This window comes from Manis javanica, chromosome 13, assembly GCF_040802235.1.
Source record: "Manis javanica isolate MJ-LG chromosome 13, MJ_LKY, whole genome shotgun sequence".
In the NCBI taxonomy this organism is placed as follows: Eukaryota; Metazoa; Chordata; class Mammalia; order Pholidota; family Manidae; genus Manis; species Manis javanica.
In genome coordinates, this window is record NC_133168.1 from 3,681,351 (window position 1) to 3,698,002 (window position 16,652).

The 16,652-nt window shown below is 47.1% G+C and overlaps 2 long non-coding RNA genes across 4 annotated transcripts in view; one reads left to right on the forward strand and one right to left on the reverse strand.

Moving 5' to 3' along the window:
• LOC118971301 (uncharacterized) overlaps nucleotides 1-16,652 on the forward strand; it is a 374,798-nt gene that overhangs the window by 23,992 nt on the left and 334,154 nt on the right. For all 3 annotated transcript variants that reach the window (XR_005059677.2, XR_012124698.1, XR_005059676.2), the window contains one exon: nucleotides 65-127. This is a non-coding gene — a long non-coding RNA (uncharacterized lncRNA). The remainder of the gene's footprint in view (nucleotides 1-64; nucleotides 128-16,652) is intronic.
• Nucleotides 11,254-14,975, reverse strand: LOC140845537 (uncharacterized). The gene is made up of 2 exons (XR_012124370.1): nucleotides 14,525-14,975; nucleotides 11,254-13,901 (listed from the first exon to the last, which is right to left on the reverse strand). It is a non-coding gene; the product is annotated as an uncharacterized lncRNA (long non-coding RNA).

Below are 16,652 nucleotides of genomic sequence, written 5' to 3' on the forward strand. Positions count from 1 at the left end.
AGGAACTGGTGCTGCAATATTGAGGGAGAATTTCTTTTCTGAGAAAGAATTTCTTCTCTTCTAGGAAACTTTGGTTTTTGCTCTTGAGGCCTTCCAGCGATTGGATGAGAGCCGCCGCATTATCAAGGTAATCTCTTCAAGTTGACTGACTGTGGTTGTTAAGCACGTCTAAAAATTGTCTTCACAGCAACACCTAGATTAGTGAGTAACTGCTGGGTACTATAGCCCAGCCAAGCTGACACATGAAACTGGACCTCATACGTGGTAAGGAGTTTTGTGTTGATCCTAACAGTAATGGAAAAACCTTTGAGAGATTTTAGGAAGAGGTGGCATGACTGAATTTGTATTTCCTGAGTGTGCTCCAAGCTGTCAGAGGAAGCTTGGTGTTTATGAGCCCCACCAGGGTTCTGTGAGGGCCCCGGACTCTCCGAGGAGGTGTCTGTGTCACACAGCACCTTAGCATTGAGTTGGTCGGACGCTCGTCCCAGGTGTGCCCTTACCGTCTTGAAACCACCTCTCGGGAAGGACTTAGGTGCTGTGTTTATTTTCTGCTGGCTTTTCTCTCTCCAATGAGACTGGACGCTCTTTGGCGGGAGGAAGCGTCTTTAGTGCCTGGGCACATGAGTGTACCTGGTAAGTATTTGTGGGCGAGTGAGCCTGGCTGGGTGCAGTGTTCCCCCAAAGTGCCATCAGTCCTATCAGTAGTTCTGGGGAGCAGAAAGGTGACATCAGCGGCAGAACACCGCCAGGCTCTTATTTCTAGCTTCCTTTCCTTTCCTGATACACAGCTGTTCTTTTACTGTGCATAGATGTCTGTTCTGAAACATAATTTCTTAAATAAATTTTTAAATTTTGGAATGATTTAAGATTTACAGAAAAGTTGCAAAGACAGCACAGAGACTTCCCACACATCCCTCACCCAGTTCTCCTAATGTCACCATCTTATATTACCAGGGTACATTTGTCAAAAAGATGAAACCGACATGGGTTTATACTAGCTGAACTCCAGACGTTATTTGCCTTTTGCCAGTTTTTTCCATTAATGCCCTTTTTCTGTTCCAGGATCCTACCTAGGGCACCACAGTGCATTTACTCATCATATCTCCTCTGGTCTGTGACAGTTTCTCTGTCTTTCCTTGTTTTCCGTGACCTTAACGGTCTTGAGGAGTGCTGGCTGGATATCCTTAGAATGCTACTCCCCAGCCCCCAAGTCTGGGTTTGTCTACTGTTTTCTAATGGTTAGACTGGAGTTGTGGGTATTTAGATAGAACACCACTGAGGTGGGGTGTCCTTCCTTCACATGACAGGACAGGGTACACGGCATCACCTGACGGTGCTGACCTTCATTGCTTAACTAAGGTAGCATTTACAAGGCAAGTTTCTCCACTGTGAAGTCACTGTTTTGCCAATTCCCTGGTGCATTCTTTGATAGCGAGTCACTAAGTTTAGTCCATCCCCAAGCACGGGGGTTGGAAGGCATAAGCTCTACCCCATGGGATGAAGAGTATCTGCACATGTTATTTGGAATGCTTCTGTAAGGAATATTTATCTCTTTTTACACATCTCTTTACTTATTAAATCATTTACTTATATCAGTATGGATTGTACTTTATATTTTGGGTTATAACCCTATTAGTTGTTACTTATTTTGTTGCTTAAATTGTCCCAGCTTTGGCCATTGGGAGCTCTTTCAGGTTGGTTCTGTGCCCCTTTGACATGTCCCATCCTTTTATCTTTTTAAGCACTTCTGTGTTTTTTGGTGCTACAGGATGCTCCAGGTATATCTTGCATCTTCCATGGCCCAGTCCTAGAAAAAGCCATTTCTCCCTGGTTCCTTTTTTTTTGGAGAATGGTATTTAGAAACCAGGATCTTGGTGCTCGGTGTGTTCATTGCTCCTGGGGTCTCATTCCTTCCAGGCCCTGTGTGTCAGCAGACAGAGCTGGGAATATATGTGTTGTATATTAGCCATATAAATACATATCTATAATTATTTCTCTATCTGTCCATGTGCATATGCATATATGTACATTCAATTCACCATGAGTGTATCTCGATGTCTGACTATGAACCAGCCCCACAGGGTTCATTCTAGCCTGGCTTTTGTGCTTATCTGTAACTCCTTCTCCAAGGCTAGGAAACCTGGCTTCCACCTGTCCATTCCATTATTTGTTCAGCTGTGATGCTAAATGTGAAACAGCTTCAGAATTGTTAACCTGGGTACAGTGGCAGTTGGAGTACAGTGTTTACGTATGGCTCTCTCCTCTCCCATGTAACTGTTTTTATGAGGAAGTCATATAATGAGTTGAGAATTGTCTCTAAAGCCATTTTGCTTTGGTCCAAATCCTGGCTCCATGGCGTATTGCCTTGGAGCTTGGAGAGTTACTATTCTCCGAGTTTCTTCATCCATAGAATGGAGACATACTTCATGGGGTTGTTTGAGGATTAAATGAGTTAAGGTATGTAAAGTGCTTAGAATATTGTGTGGCATATAGTAGGGACTACTTAAGTGTTAGACTTTATTTCTTCTCTAACAATAATTGTTATTTTAATTGCTACTAGCATAATGCTGGGAATATTGGGGCACAATATACTTTTGAGTGATAGTGTGATCTCTACTCCTGAACTATCTTCTTATAGCACTCAGTAAAGGGAGTTATACATAATTCCCTTTCTCTCTCTTTTTCTATTCAGTCATTCACGTTCTCTTTCTATCTGGAGTTAATTTATCATTCATTTCTCTACCAGCTTTTTGTGATTTAGAAACTCTAAGATGTAAGTCCAACATTTTTGGTGTATTAACCCCCTTGACTTTGGCCTTCATGAGATCATGGATCATAACCTTATTAGGCTTTCGTATCCCTGGTTTCTAGTGCATTGCTAGAACCATGAATGAAGGACTGAATCATAGTGATTTAGGAGTGGAGTGGTCTAAGCCATGTGATAGTTTCTGGTTTCTTATTCTGTAATTAAGTCTAGTTGCTCTGTGGTTATCACTGCCTGGAAAATCATAGATTTTTGTAAACCTTGAAATAGAGGTTGGGGGGCTTCATTCAAAACATTTATGGTAATTTTTGGCCTATTGTTGTTATTAATATTGTACAGCAAAACAGCCATGGTTTCTGACCAGGGATAGTCAGCACTTCTGGGCAGGGTCCTGTGTTACTGGCATTTGAATTAGGCTTCAATGAACCCAGCTGCAGTTGCGTTAGCAGCTCTTAAACTATTTTGTACATTTGGGGTTTGATAAAATACAATATGTATTTCCCCCACCATTTTCCCTTTGTGCTAAAAAAACAACCAAAAAACAAAAACAGAAAACCCACATAAACCAAAACCACATGCACACAAAGGTGCATTAACTTGGTAGAGGGCTACTAATTATCTGCATGGCTAGTCATTTTAGAATCTTTAAAATATAAAATCGAACCAATAGTCGATGCCTAATCCTTCAAGTCATTGTAGCTGTTGTATAAAATGTCCTGTTCCTTAAAACTAGAGTAAGCAACACCTTTTTTTTTTTTTTGGCGAAAATATCTGAAAACAGGAATTCTCTGCAAATTCCTGAGGTTCCAATATTTTCTTTCTCTTTGATTATCTGAAGGCGCTGTAGACTTTAGGGTTAGTGCACAGAATTCAGCCAAATATAAAGAGAGAAAGTCAAATCCAGGGGCTCGAAGTGGATGGAAGTCCTCCTGCTTCCTGGGTAAACTACAAAGGGCGTGCGGTGGCTGCGGCGAAGTGAGGTCGGCAGCCATGCCGCTGAGGTCAGAGCGGCTGACCACACCACTAGCAGCGACCAGTGAGTTACTGCGCTTTGGAGTTGCTGAGCTCTCCCCCCTCGCCCACTCTCAGAGACAGGGCCTCAGTTTCTCCAGCAATAATGTTTTTCAGGAATTAACTTCTATCCCACTCAGGTCTGGCTTACTCTCGCTTCTCAGGTTGAATGATTTCTTCTGTAAGATACACTACCTCTTAGTCTCCAGTGCTTTTCACGAAGAAAGTGTCCCAAATACTTTCCTGGGCTTTTTTTATTTCTTTTTCTTCCAAGTCTGGTCCCTCCCTCTTCTTGTTATAGCCGTGGAGGCTGTGAAGGGTAGAAGTACTTCAGGTGGTTGTAATTTGAGTAGAACAAAGAAGAGACCAAGAATTCAACACCCAAGTCTCCTCCTGCCTGGGAAACAGCTGGAGCTGAGTGCCGGGTGGCGGGACACTTGGGTCTGAGAGCTGTGCCGCGAACGCACAGCTGTGCCACCACAGTGGTTAACCCCCCGGGGGGAACTGGGGTGTGGTGGGCAGCATTAGTTACCAGGGGAAATGATTTGGCCATTGCTGGGGGAATTTGTTGTAAAACAGAGCTGTGTGTACAATGCGTTTTATTGAGTTGCTCAACACACTTCACAGAACATGAAGCCTTCCTGCTGTATGGCAGGTGCTCCGTGGGTCACAGGAAAATAACTCAGGTTTGCCTGAGGCCTCGCACTCGCCCTGAGGGTAGCGAAATAGAGAGAAAGCAAGGCTCTCACAATGACCTGGAGCCTGAACATTTCCAGACCTGGCTTCACGACTGGATCAGCCTCTTTGTGGCCTGTTATGAACAGGCCAACTTGCCCTCTTAACGCAAGAGGCTGCCAGTCCCAGTAGCCCATTGAGAAAGTTCTCTGGAACCTCTTCTCCTCGTCATCTGACCCAGGTTCCCAACTTTCTCCTGGCTTCCGCGTCTGCTTCAGTCCCCTTAGGGGCACCTCTCTCCCTCTGCACGTCACCGTGGCCACCAGTTCATGAACTCTGCTGTCAGAGGGAAGGAAAGGTGATCTCGGCCCATGTCCCCCTTAATCATAGCATTTTATGGAAAGAATTCTCCCTTCCAAGGCTCATAACTAAATCATACAGAAGTTGATTTGAATATTATCTTGAGCGACTAGTTATATTACAGTACAAATCAGAAGGGATCAGTTCATAGCACAGGGTGTTGGGATTATAGTGTGTCAGCTCAAGGGAAGGAAGGACAGGCTAGTCTGGCTCCTTGCCCAGATGGTGATTAGTCAACCCCATCCTGGCCAGACCCAGACAGCTGGGCAGTAGGGGCCGTGACAGGGTAGGGGAAACTCAAGCCACAGCTGGAGGTGTGAACCACCCGTTCTACTATTCCAGGGATCCGCTTCTCTGCTCTAGAATGTAAGAGCTAAGGAGGCAGGTGGGACAGGGTGGTGGAGTGAGACAGGCTTCGGAGGTGGCAGGTCTGAGTTCAAAATCAGTGTGAAATGGGAATTGAAAACATCTAATTTGCAGGATTGTTGTAAGGATGAGTGGTAACCTATGTATTTACCTGGCACATGATAGCTGCTGAATGAATAGTAGCTTCAGTACTGATTGAAAAAGTGCTGCTAGACTTAATGACAACAGAGTGACAGACCAAAGAGTTTAATCCAGTTTTATGCCCCTAAAGTCCATTAAAAAAACCCTAATTTTCTTTAAAATATTTTTCTTTTAAAGTGAATGCCTGTTCAACATCAGGTTCGTACAACTCAGTAAACTAATTCCACTGTGTTTAGTGCATTTCCTTCTTCTATACATGCGTTTAAATAAATTCCATTTTATGATTCTAGTGTGGTTTTAAATTCTGTTTTCTTCTTAATATTATAATGAGAAAAGTTTCCTATTTTTATATAACAAGCCATTCCTGAGAAGGTTGTCTTCTCTTGAGCCATGCCTCCAAAGTGTGCTTACCCAACGCAGAAGCAAATTCCTAGAAAAATGTGAGAATTCTTTGCTAAGTGGAATGCTCAGTTTGATAACCAAAGGAAGCACAAAGCCAAAGAGCATGTGTTTAGTGACTGGTAAGGTCAGGGGAAACGGTGTGCTAACGCGATCGTTCATACAGCACATCTCAACGAGTTTGTTTTGTTTTATGGAAAATTGCAAACATATACAGAAATGACAGAAATAGCGAGAACACATTGAGCCTGCAGTTCTCCTCCAGCCGTGGCCGTTGTAGCCACAAGGCCCGCCGTGTTTCAGCTCTCCTCCCACTCATTCCACTACCCACCACCCACCTAGGTGGTTCTGACGTAGATCTCAGATACCGCTTCGCTTCATCTGTGGCACACTTGGGGCCTGCTTCTGTGTTACTCTGTAGTGTCTGGTTCATGCTGACTGGTGATGTGGGAAGAGCCCAGGCTTTGCAATTAGACATGCAGGTGTTCAAATAAAAGCCCCATCATGAGTGAGCCCCTTAAGAGGAGCTCAAGAACCTCAGCTGTCAGAGCTGGTGCAGAGTTATTGTGGAATTCAAGGAGATGGCATATATAAAGTGACTGCAATCACCTCCTACAGTAGTCAAGAGACAGAAACAACCTAAGTGTCCATCAGTAGATGAATGGATAAAGGAGATGTGGTACATATACACAATGGAATATTATTCAGCCATAAGAAGAAAACAAATCCTACCATTTGCAACAACATGGATGAGCTAGAGGGTATTATGCTCAGTGAAATAAGCAGGTGGAGAAAGACAAGTACCAAATGATTTCACTCAGCTGTGGAGCATAACAATAAAGCAAAAGTGAAGGAACAAAACAGCAGCAGACTCACAGACTCCAAGAAGGGACTAGTGGTTACCAAAGGTGGGGGGGGTGGGTGGGGAGGGAGGGAGAAGGGGATTGAGGGGTATCATGATTGGTGCATATGGTGTGTGGGGGTCACAGGGAAGGCAGTATAGCACAGAGAAGACAAGTAGTGACTGTGTCATCTTACTCCGCTGATGGACAGCGACTGCAATGGGGTATGTGGTAGGGACTTGATAATATGGGTGAATGTAGTAACCACAATGTTTTCCATGTGAAACCTTCATAAGAGTGTATCAATGATACCTTAATAAAAATAAATAACTAACTTAAGTAACTGCAGTTCCCCATGACTGGTAGGTGCTCAATGAATATCGCATTCCTCCTCTCACAGCCAGCCTCCTGCCCGACTCTGGAGAGCCCTGTGGGCAGGGACGGACCCCCACAAGGTCAGCCCACCGGAGCCCCAGGTGCTGGGGACATGCCCTCTTTGTCCCTCCCAGCAGCCTCCCTGTCTCTCTCTACTGAGGATTTGAACTGCTCTGTTTCTGAGCCGAGCTTGGCAGGGCAAGAGATACCTGAGTCTCTGCCACTCAGTGGGCGAAGCTGCAGATGCTCGTATTGCCCCCGCTCGGTGTGGGTGGTCCAGCGGGGGGCCAGGACCCTGCAGTCACCTGCACCCTCTGCCCCATCACCAACCTGAACTAGCCTGGAGTCTGGGATTGTTTATCCCCGCGTGCCCTTGGCCCTGGCATTGGGTCTCGTGCTGTTGGAGGGCCAGGATGCCCACCTGCCATTGGGGCTGGGCCGAGGTGGGCCCACCTCACCGAGGGAGGGCTGTGGGGGTCATCACCTGCATCTCCATGGGTTGCAGGGGTGAGAGCTGGCATGAAGTGGCGAGGGGAGTGTGGCGGCCCCTTCTCCCCGCACACCCGGCTGCTGGGCCGACTCCCAGGGCGTCTCAGGTGTTCCTGGTACACAGTTCACAGCATCTTCTTTTTTCTTTTTTAGTTTTGATTTTTATTCTCTGCCCTGTGCTCTAGTCCTTCCGAATTTCAGGGAGCCTCTCGCCGTCCCATCCCCACCCAACCCCATGTGGCATTCACCCAGCCGTCCGCGTCCCCTCTCCTGGCAGCCTCACCCCTCCAGCCCATCCCTCTGATGTGTCACCCTGCTCGCCCTCTGGCCACTTCCCTGTGTTTCCCTAGAGAACACACTGGTGTGGCTTCTGACCGTCTTTCCCCAGAAATGGAGAAGGAGGAAGAAGCTAACCCAGAAATGCTTTCAGGCTGAACGCGCAGGGGAAGGAAACAACCTTTGTGTCCCCCCAGCACACAGTGTGCAGCCCCTCTCATTTCCACCCCTCCTCGCCAGGCCAGGCACTCAGCGTGTCCCCTGCCCTTTTGGGGGCTCCAGGGACTCCCTCCCTGGACCCATTTGGAACTGCTGCCATCCCAGCATCAGGCTTTTGGCTGAGTGAAACCAGCTGCAGGCCTAGTGGTAGGACATGGAGGGGCTCCTGGCCCTGCCCTCTGCAGGGCTCCACTCCTGAGGTTCGGTACCTGGGCTTCTGGCCCAGTCTCTGTCCGCGGTCCCTGTCTTTGGAGAGGGCCCGCACCACTGTGCCTCACTGGGTCTGGGAGGGCCTGACCCGCTGGGGAATCCCAGCTGGGAAGCCAAGGCTTGGCTGCCTGCTTCTTCTTGTGGGTTTGGTATTGAATTTTATTTATTTCTGACAAAAGTTTTATTTAAGCTGTACAACGTGCTGTTTTGATATTTGTATATGTCATAAAATGATCACCACAATCAAGCTAATGAACATCTCATTACCTCCCATCATTAACTTTTTCTCTGTGATGATGAGGATGCTTGCGATCTGCTCTTGTAGCCAATTTCAAGTTTATGACGTATTATTATTATTACTATAGTCCCCATGCTGTACATTAGGTCTCCGGAGCTGATTTATTTAAGGTCTTAGGTTGAGCTTCAAGGACATTGTGGGACAAGGCTGTGAGTACCGTTTCTGTCAGATTCCGGGGGTTGGTTAGTAGCCACTGGGTGTGTCCCTTCACCAGCAACCCCGGGCCTGGTGGCACTGAGGTGCAGTGGGCAGGTGACATGAACACCCCTGCTGAGGGTGCTCTCAGGAAAGAAATTCTAAACATTTGTAACTAAAAACAAACTACAGTGCTGGATACAGGTAATAGCTTTATTCTACTCTCTGATTCTTAACGCTCATCAGTCAACTTCCACATGAAGGAGAGTTTATAGCTTTTATCAATATTGATCAATATTTCTTCTTCCTTCCCCACCCTGCCACCCTCCTATAACTACCATTCCACTCTTTACTCTGGGTCCAGCTTTCTGTTTTTTTTAGATTCCACGTGTAAGTGAGATCTCGTGCTGCGTGTCTTTCCGCGTCTGGCTCATTTCACTTGTATGACGTCCTCCAGGTCTGCCATGTCGCCACAGTGGCACCATCTCCTTTTGTGTGGCTGAATATCTGAGCGCCTTCAGCCCCACCTGGCCTCGGTGCTTTGTCCACTGCTGTGCTGGGTCCCCCTTGGGTTCTTTTCTGCTCCGGACACACGGCCACTCTCACTTGCATTACTGTTTCTTCACTGTTGCTGATGGCTGTCATTTCTGAGGTGCCTGTTTTGTGCCAGGTAGTTCCCTTGTTTTATCTCGCCTATTCTTTACAAAAATCCTAAGGGGCAGGTACTATAGACATTTTACAGATACGAAAACTAAGGCTCAGAGAGGTTTAATGACTTCCCGTGTATGTCCCTAAGTAATAACAGAGTTAGGACTCTAGCTACGAAAACAAAAGGCAAAACAAAACAAAAACCTAGGAAAGTAGAAAAATACAGATTCTTGGATCTTACCAAAAGAGATTCTAATGTGTAGGTTTGGTGTGGGGACCAGGGAGTACATACATTTTAACAAGTGTATAGACCTTAAATCAGTTGATCATGGACTATCTGAGATAAAGCTAATGATAGCCTAACCCCTTCACAGACACCCACGGGGCACGTCTGTACAGTCAGTCCCTTGTGGCAGCTGCAGGCTCAGAAAACATACTCTCAAACTTTGGGTAAACCTGTTCTGTGAAGCAGAAGCTGGAAAGGATCAGCAGAACATGGAAGAATTGCTAGGAAAGTATCTGTTAAAATGCTGCCAGTGGTGTTTGGGGGTGCCGAGCAGAAGTCTGGATGCAGTGTGTTGAGAAGGCCATGAACTACTCGGCTGCATTTCAATCTGAGTAATTGTTGGGCTGCAATAATAGGAGGAAGTGCTGTGGAGAGGGCCAGGGAGAGGCAAGCCAGCAAATAAGAGGAGTGCCCAGCTGTGTTTAGACAGGATGCGTTCTATTTCAGGGCAGCCAGCCTCGGCGTTTGGGAGAGAAACCTCCCTCGGAGGACAGGAGCCCTGGGAATTTCTAGCAGGAGCCTTCCCTTGATCATGACCGGCTTCTGATCTGAAGGGGAGCTCACTGAGCGGTTGGCCCATAGTGGGTCTACCGGATGGCTAACCCCACCGGGAAAGGGAAACCTCTGCAGACCGGGGGGACCCCATTCCCAAACCAGGCCAACTCGAAGTTCAGGTGTGCTCGGCTTGGCGAATCGCTCTCAGATGGGTTTGGACAGCATGAGCCCACTGCCTGGAGCACGGTCCCCACTGGCTCAACTGATGGAAGCTGTGTTTCTGAAGACTAAACTAGAAACCCCCCGTGGCGCCGCTGAGAACTGATGCCTGTGAGATCTCGTCTGGAACTTCCAGCCAAACTTTCACTGAAAGAAGAACTCATTTGTCAGGCTTTAAGAGCTTACGGCTAGGCAGGATTGCCACAGGGACCCTGTGCCTTAGACACTAGGAAGACTGGAGATTTCATTTGTCTCCTAAGGAGTAGATATTTGAAAAATGCTGCATTTCCCACTGACCAAATAAAAAACTTGGTACAAATGTAGATTTGAATTTACAAAATGGATAACTTTGTATATCCCGGATAGATGGGCAGATAATTTGAAATTATACCACAGAGAGATTGGGGCAAAGAAGAAGGGACTGGCCGCCCAATGAGTCAGTGGCAAAAGTGGGACTAGAGTGCCCGTGGTTCTGACGTCTCATCTGTGCTCAATTCAGTTAAATCTCAATCATTGCAGCCAGCATTCTTGTTCTGTCTGTCTTCCCCCCCCCGACAACCCCAATTTTGTTCTTCAAGACACTGCTTTTTGCTGTCTTGGACTTCGGCGGCTTATGAATTCCTTTGGGTCAGACCCACTGATATTTTATTCTGCACGTGGCGAAGAAGAGCTTGTACGATAATGCTTGAGATGCTCATGGGGAGATAAAGGGCTCAGAGGCCGCACAGCGGGCAGCTCTAACTGATGGACAGTGTGACCGTCTCTTCCTGGTCCCACGGCCTCCGAGGATGTTCGTGGGCTTTGCTGGAGTTGATTCTCCACTGAACACAATGGAAGGTGATTTGTGTCAGTAGAAAACTCAGGAATAGTCCAACTGAGCTGTTGGTGAAGCTTACGAGGAAGATTGTGGTGAGTGTGTGAAAGACGGTGGGTAGGAGTCCAGGCTGGAGCCAGAAAGGACATCTTATGAATGAGGGTTGAGGACACAAATTGATTCAACCAGAAAACAAAAAAACACATAAAAAGCCAAAAAACCACACACACACACAGATACACATACCCTTTAATTCCTTAATATAAATTCTTTAACACATACAAATTTCTCACATATATACAAATTACTCGTAATTAATAGCGATTATTTTATAGTACTTCTTGTGTCCTTAAAAGGTATGTATCAGATCGTTTAACTTCCTTTTTACAATGTTGCCTGTCCTGTAAATGTGCAGTGAGCCCGTGGCTGGGTCCTCACCGAAGGGTCAGCAAAGCCACAGTGAACTCTGGTTCCTTTCACTCTGACTGACCAGCTTGTAATGTTGTACATACCCAACCAATGACGTTTTCCAGCTTAGAATGCAAATAGAAGAAAAGCTACGTCAAACACAGGCTCTTCATCTTTGAACTTATCAAAAAAAACCTAGCATCCTCTGGCCAAAACAGATAATATTTACTGGAAAAGCAGTGAATTCTGGCATGTCAGGGATTGCTTTGAAGTTTCTTCTTCTAAAAGAAAGACATCCTTTTATATATCACCATGGCTTCCCCTGGGTTCTTGCAGTTTTTGAAAACAACCTACTTGCTAAAAGGCTTATGCTGTTAAGAAGTTGCAGGCACCAGCAGGTTGAGAGCCTGCTTGTCGGGCCTGAAAACATTTTGTGTGCGTGAACTACTATGGGAGGAGGAAAGAGATGTGGTCAGAGAGGAATCAACACAGCTGGTTTCAATATTAGAGCAAAGATAGGCATTTTGCTCTTTATTGTGGTACCTGCTTTAGGAATTGGATGGAACACATGAAGAGCGCCCATGGGACTGGAGGCATGTGTGGGTCCAGCGTGTAGGCTGGGAGCTTCACTTCCCTTCGTGTCGCTGTGGCAACACCTTCTCACCAGCCCCTCATTTCAGCACACTCGGTTTTCACTCATTGTGAAAGTTCCGCTTCTTGCAAAAGGATCTACGTCTTCCTTGACTTGTAAAAATAATTCTGAATTTAAGCTGCAACTATAAAAAAAAAAAACAACAACAACCCAGCAAACAAGCAGCAGACTTTCTGATCTAAGTTATGGGAAAGTGGACTTGATTTTCTATTTAAAGAAATGAGAGTCTTCATAACATATTAGTAATTCTAGGAAAAGAAGTTTGATAGGGACTTGATTGCGCCCAAGAAGGCAGTCCTTAAAATGTTCATTCACTCCTGCTCCGACCTGTCACTTTCAGTTTTTAAGAAAAGTAGAAACAAAGTTAGACTTGGAAATGAAGTCACTTGTTACTTTTAATGTGGTGATTTCCACACCAAGTTTAAGAAAAAGGGAAAAACAAATTTTTTTTAACTGGAAGTTCAACAGATTTTTATGACCTAGTAAGCATTGGATATTTAAAGTCAAATACAGTCAATCTGAGCAGAAATTTACCACCCCCATTACAGGACAATCTCCCTGTCTTTAATAATCCTTTGGAATTCTCATTCCAATCATACTTTTCCACTAAACTCTTTTCTAATTAAAAAATAAATTTGGCCTGCCTCAGTGCTGAGGCTCTGCCCCATTTTGGAAGAGAGAATTCTCTGGTACATGTATTCATCATTGATCTCTCCTATATTTTAAACTTGAATGAACAGTGGGGACCTAAAACTCAAAATATTCCTGTCTCAACTCATCATCCAGCATGCATTCTGCAAAACTGCTCCCCGTGTTCCCTTCCCAGCACCCAGGAAGCTAGAGTCATTTGGCCTGCAGTTCCGCCTCCTTTGAATCCCATCATGATTCAACCTCCTAAGCTGAGCTCCGACTTCTCTCGTTTTCGCCACTGTCATGGTCACTGCCCTAGAGCAAGCCCCTGCTGCTTTACCCTGGACGGGCCAAGGACCTTCCATTCGGTCTCCCTGCTTCCCGTCTGGCTTCCCCGCTAATCTAGCCTCTCGTCGCCACCAACTGGACAGATCTTTCTAAAACCCACTGCCCATTAAGTGGCTCTGTTGTCCTCAACTTCCTGCAGCTCCCCAAGAGCACGGGGTGGAGTTGAGATTCTCCAGCCCGGAGCTCAAGGGCCCCAGGGCCTGGCTTCCTGCCCCATCTTCAGCCCTGTTAGCCACCCCACCAGCCCCAGTGCCCCCTGAATGCTCTATACTGCGTCCCACGCCCGCACCATTCCACTGATCGCTCCATCTGTTTAGAATTTTATTTTTCTCATTCTCCCTGGCTGAGTTTCCTTTTGCTCTTTAAGGTCTGGCTCCTGGGAGCAAAGCCTAGATAACCTGCCCCCTCTCCCTGACCGCACCGCTCTCACCCGGGTCAAGGTGAGCCTCTTTCTCCTCTGGACTCGGTCTGCTGTCCACATCCGTGTTAGGATGAGCTTTGAAGGGTTTTATTTTTGTATGTGTTACTTGTCTAGCTGTTGTCCCAGACTGTAGGCAGCTTGAGCCTGAGGGCTTTTCCTGCTCGAAGTTCCCCCCTCCAGACTCACTGCTGTGCCCCTTACATGGCTGCTGACTAGTCAGGGTGCTTACAGGGTGAGCGATCCACTGACCGCTGCATCTTCCCAGGCATCGCCGAGCGTAGAGCGCTCTCCGCCGCTGAGCGGGGCCTGACTCAGACGTCAGTGCGGAAGCAAGGGACCTTGTCTTCTGTCCCCGGTGTCTCCACGCAGTGCCCTTCGTGGCTGTCCCTTGCTGACTGCCTCCTTGATGGTCGCCTCCCTCTGGAATGGGGCAGGGGGACACGGACAGGTTTGTCTTTCCTCAGAACCCCCTTGCCGTCCTCCTGCCTTTAGAGCCATTCACGCAGTCCCCCAGCATCTTGGAGCCTTGTCTCAAGTGCCCCTGAGGTGGGAGAGTCACTGCTGGCAGATTCCTCCATCAGTCATCTCTCTCTCTGACACAGGGACTGCGTTCTTGTAGAGGAAACTGTATGGTGTAATTTCCCCCGTTTGCAGCATTAGCATTCACTTTGAGGGATGACGCACAAAACTCAAGTTAATGTGAGAGATTACAAATGACTGTCCCCGCCGCAGGCGGTCAGTGGGCAAGGTCCCCCTGTCCGTCCTCCTTGAGTCCTGACCTCTCTGAGGTAGAGGCTGCGATGCCCATTTCAAGACCCGTTAGCCCGCAGCTGCTGGACCATCCTCAGACAGCTGCCACTGTCGCGTGGAGTCTGCACTGAGTTCTCATTTATATGAGCTGAGTTTTACTGGGGCAAGTGGAAAACCTATTCCTTTGGGAGCTGATGTATTTGCCCTAACATTTACCTGTGATAGAGGATCAGGGGGTTTAAGGACTTTTCTTTTTGGCCTATTTTGGTGACCCACCCCCAAAGGCCCCTCACCTTCTCTCCTCAGATTAGCTCGGAACCAGTTATGTAGAAAATTCACCGGATACGTTCAGGCCACTGGTCTCCAGATGACTTGGATGAGAGAATGTGGCTAAGTTAGTTCAGTGTTGAAAAGCTGACCTTGAGTGAAGGCGGGTAACCCACGCAGTACCCAGATTTAAGCCTCAACACCCACTACCACCAACAGAACCGACTGCCCACGGCCTCTGGATGGTGAGGACAAAAACTAGAAAAACACGCAGACAACCAGTTTCCTCGGAGTGGATGAACCCTGCCCTTTCTGAAGGCTCTTTGAGATTTGTGATTGAAATGTTGGACAGCCTGCCGTGGAAGTCACATTTGACCACCTCCAGATTGGAGGCTGTTATTTTCGTGAAAGTCTATTTTAACCAAAGGATATCCTGTTTCCCCAGCAGTCCTGGCAACGGCCCTGAGATGCAGCGTCGTCTCAGGAGTGTTGTGAGGACGTGGGCTCTCTTTAATCTCGGAATAAAAATATGTGATGTTTACAAGGTGTATCGGTGTAATTGGAATGTGTCCGCCTGTCTGCTGGCCTTCCTCCCGCGGGGGGACCTCGTAATTAGAGAGCACGGTGTTCATGTGGTGGCCTGTTTTCCTTTCATGGCTTCTTGCGCACAGCTATGGGCAGGACCGTTACCCTGGGCTCCGGAGAGCTCGTGCCGGCGGACAGCTGCAGCCAGAACAAAGGGGAGGCTGTGTGCCACTTGTGGTTCTCCCAGAGGCCGTGGGGCAAAGTGGGAATTGAGACAAGGATGGCTTGGTATATGAAATGCCTGGGTCCCAGAGAAACTGCCAGTGTGTGCTGAGGCAGTATACCTTTGGGATAAACAGAGAAGGCCAAAGAAGATTTCCCTTTTCTTTAAGCAAAAGGGCAGGAAAAGAAATACCTACTCGTATCTTTTTGTGTGTATCTAGTTTTATATTAGGTATTAAAATTATATTCTCAATGCCTTGAGTGTAATAGTCATGAGCACCACAAACTACATTTCCTAGCTCGATTCTGTTTGTTCCCACTCTCTGCTAACCCAGAAGCTCCTGCAGTGCCTGGCAAGTCATAGGTCCTCAATTAAGTATGTTTTGAATGAACGACTGCCTCTCCCTGCAGAGTTCCTCTCCTCTCCAGCCCCTGGAAGTCCCCAGCAGGGTGTCTGCCATGTGCTTGAGTGGGTCTGCCAACCACAGCCCCCCTTGTGACTGCTGGCTGTCCCCACTCCCCGGCCCCAGCCCCTGCTGCTGCCTAAGGGTGCCTGCTGACCTCGCTGAGAACTCTGAGCTGCGTCGGTGCGCTGGCTTCCTCTGTGTCTCACACTGCCCCTGGGCCCTGGAGCTGCATTGCCCACAGTGTCCCCAGTTCTTGAGCTTTTCCACCTTTTGTCTCTGACTGCTGTCCTTGTGGAAGCCCAAACCATCCATGGAGCCAGGCAGGGAAATGTGTTCAAATCCCTTTTATTTCCCACTGGAGATTTAAGCATCCCTGCCACAAAAATCTTTCTTGAACCTGAAACTGAAATGTCATTTCAGCATTTCTCAGCCCTGGGTAGGTAAGTACATCTGCCCAGTCCCCTCCTCCAGGTATGTTGATGCAGTGGGTCTGAAGTAGAATCAGGCATTGTGTTTGTCCAAGGTTCACAGATGATTCCGAGGCGCATGCAGTGTTGTGAAGGATCCTGTCTTAGGTTATCTACTCATATAAATAGATGCCCAGAGGGGTCATCAGTTTGGGCTCAGCCAAGATACTCTGCAGAAAAATGGCATCCTTAGGGAGGCAAGGATAATGCCTTTGAACTTATTTGAATGCTGCCATATTTGGATAATGATACAGTCAATTCCTTTTTATTTGTTATGCTAACCTGAGGGTAGAAATTGTAGTGCAAATACTGAGCCCCATCACCGGAACCATCTGGACAGGCTGAGTGACCATCCGCATGGGGCTGCCAAGGGACATCTGTCTGCATTCGGTTAGACTGACTCTAAAATGCCACGATCTGATTCACTGATGTAACACATATCTACTGGATCCCTATTGTGTACTTGCAGGTTACAGAGAATAATTAGACATGCACTTTATCCTTGGAGAACATAGAGTCTAAAAGGGTGGGTC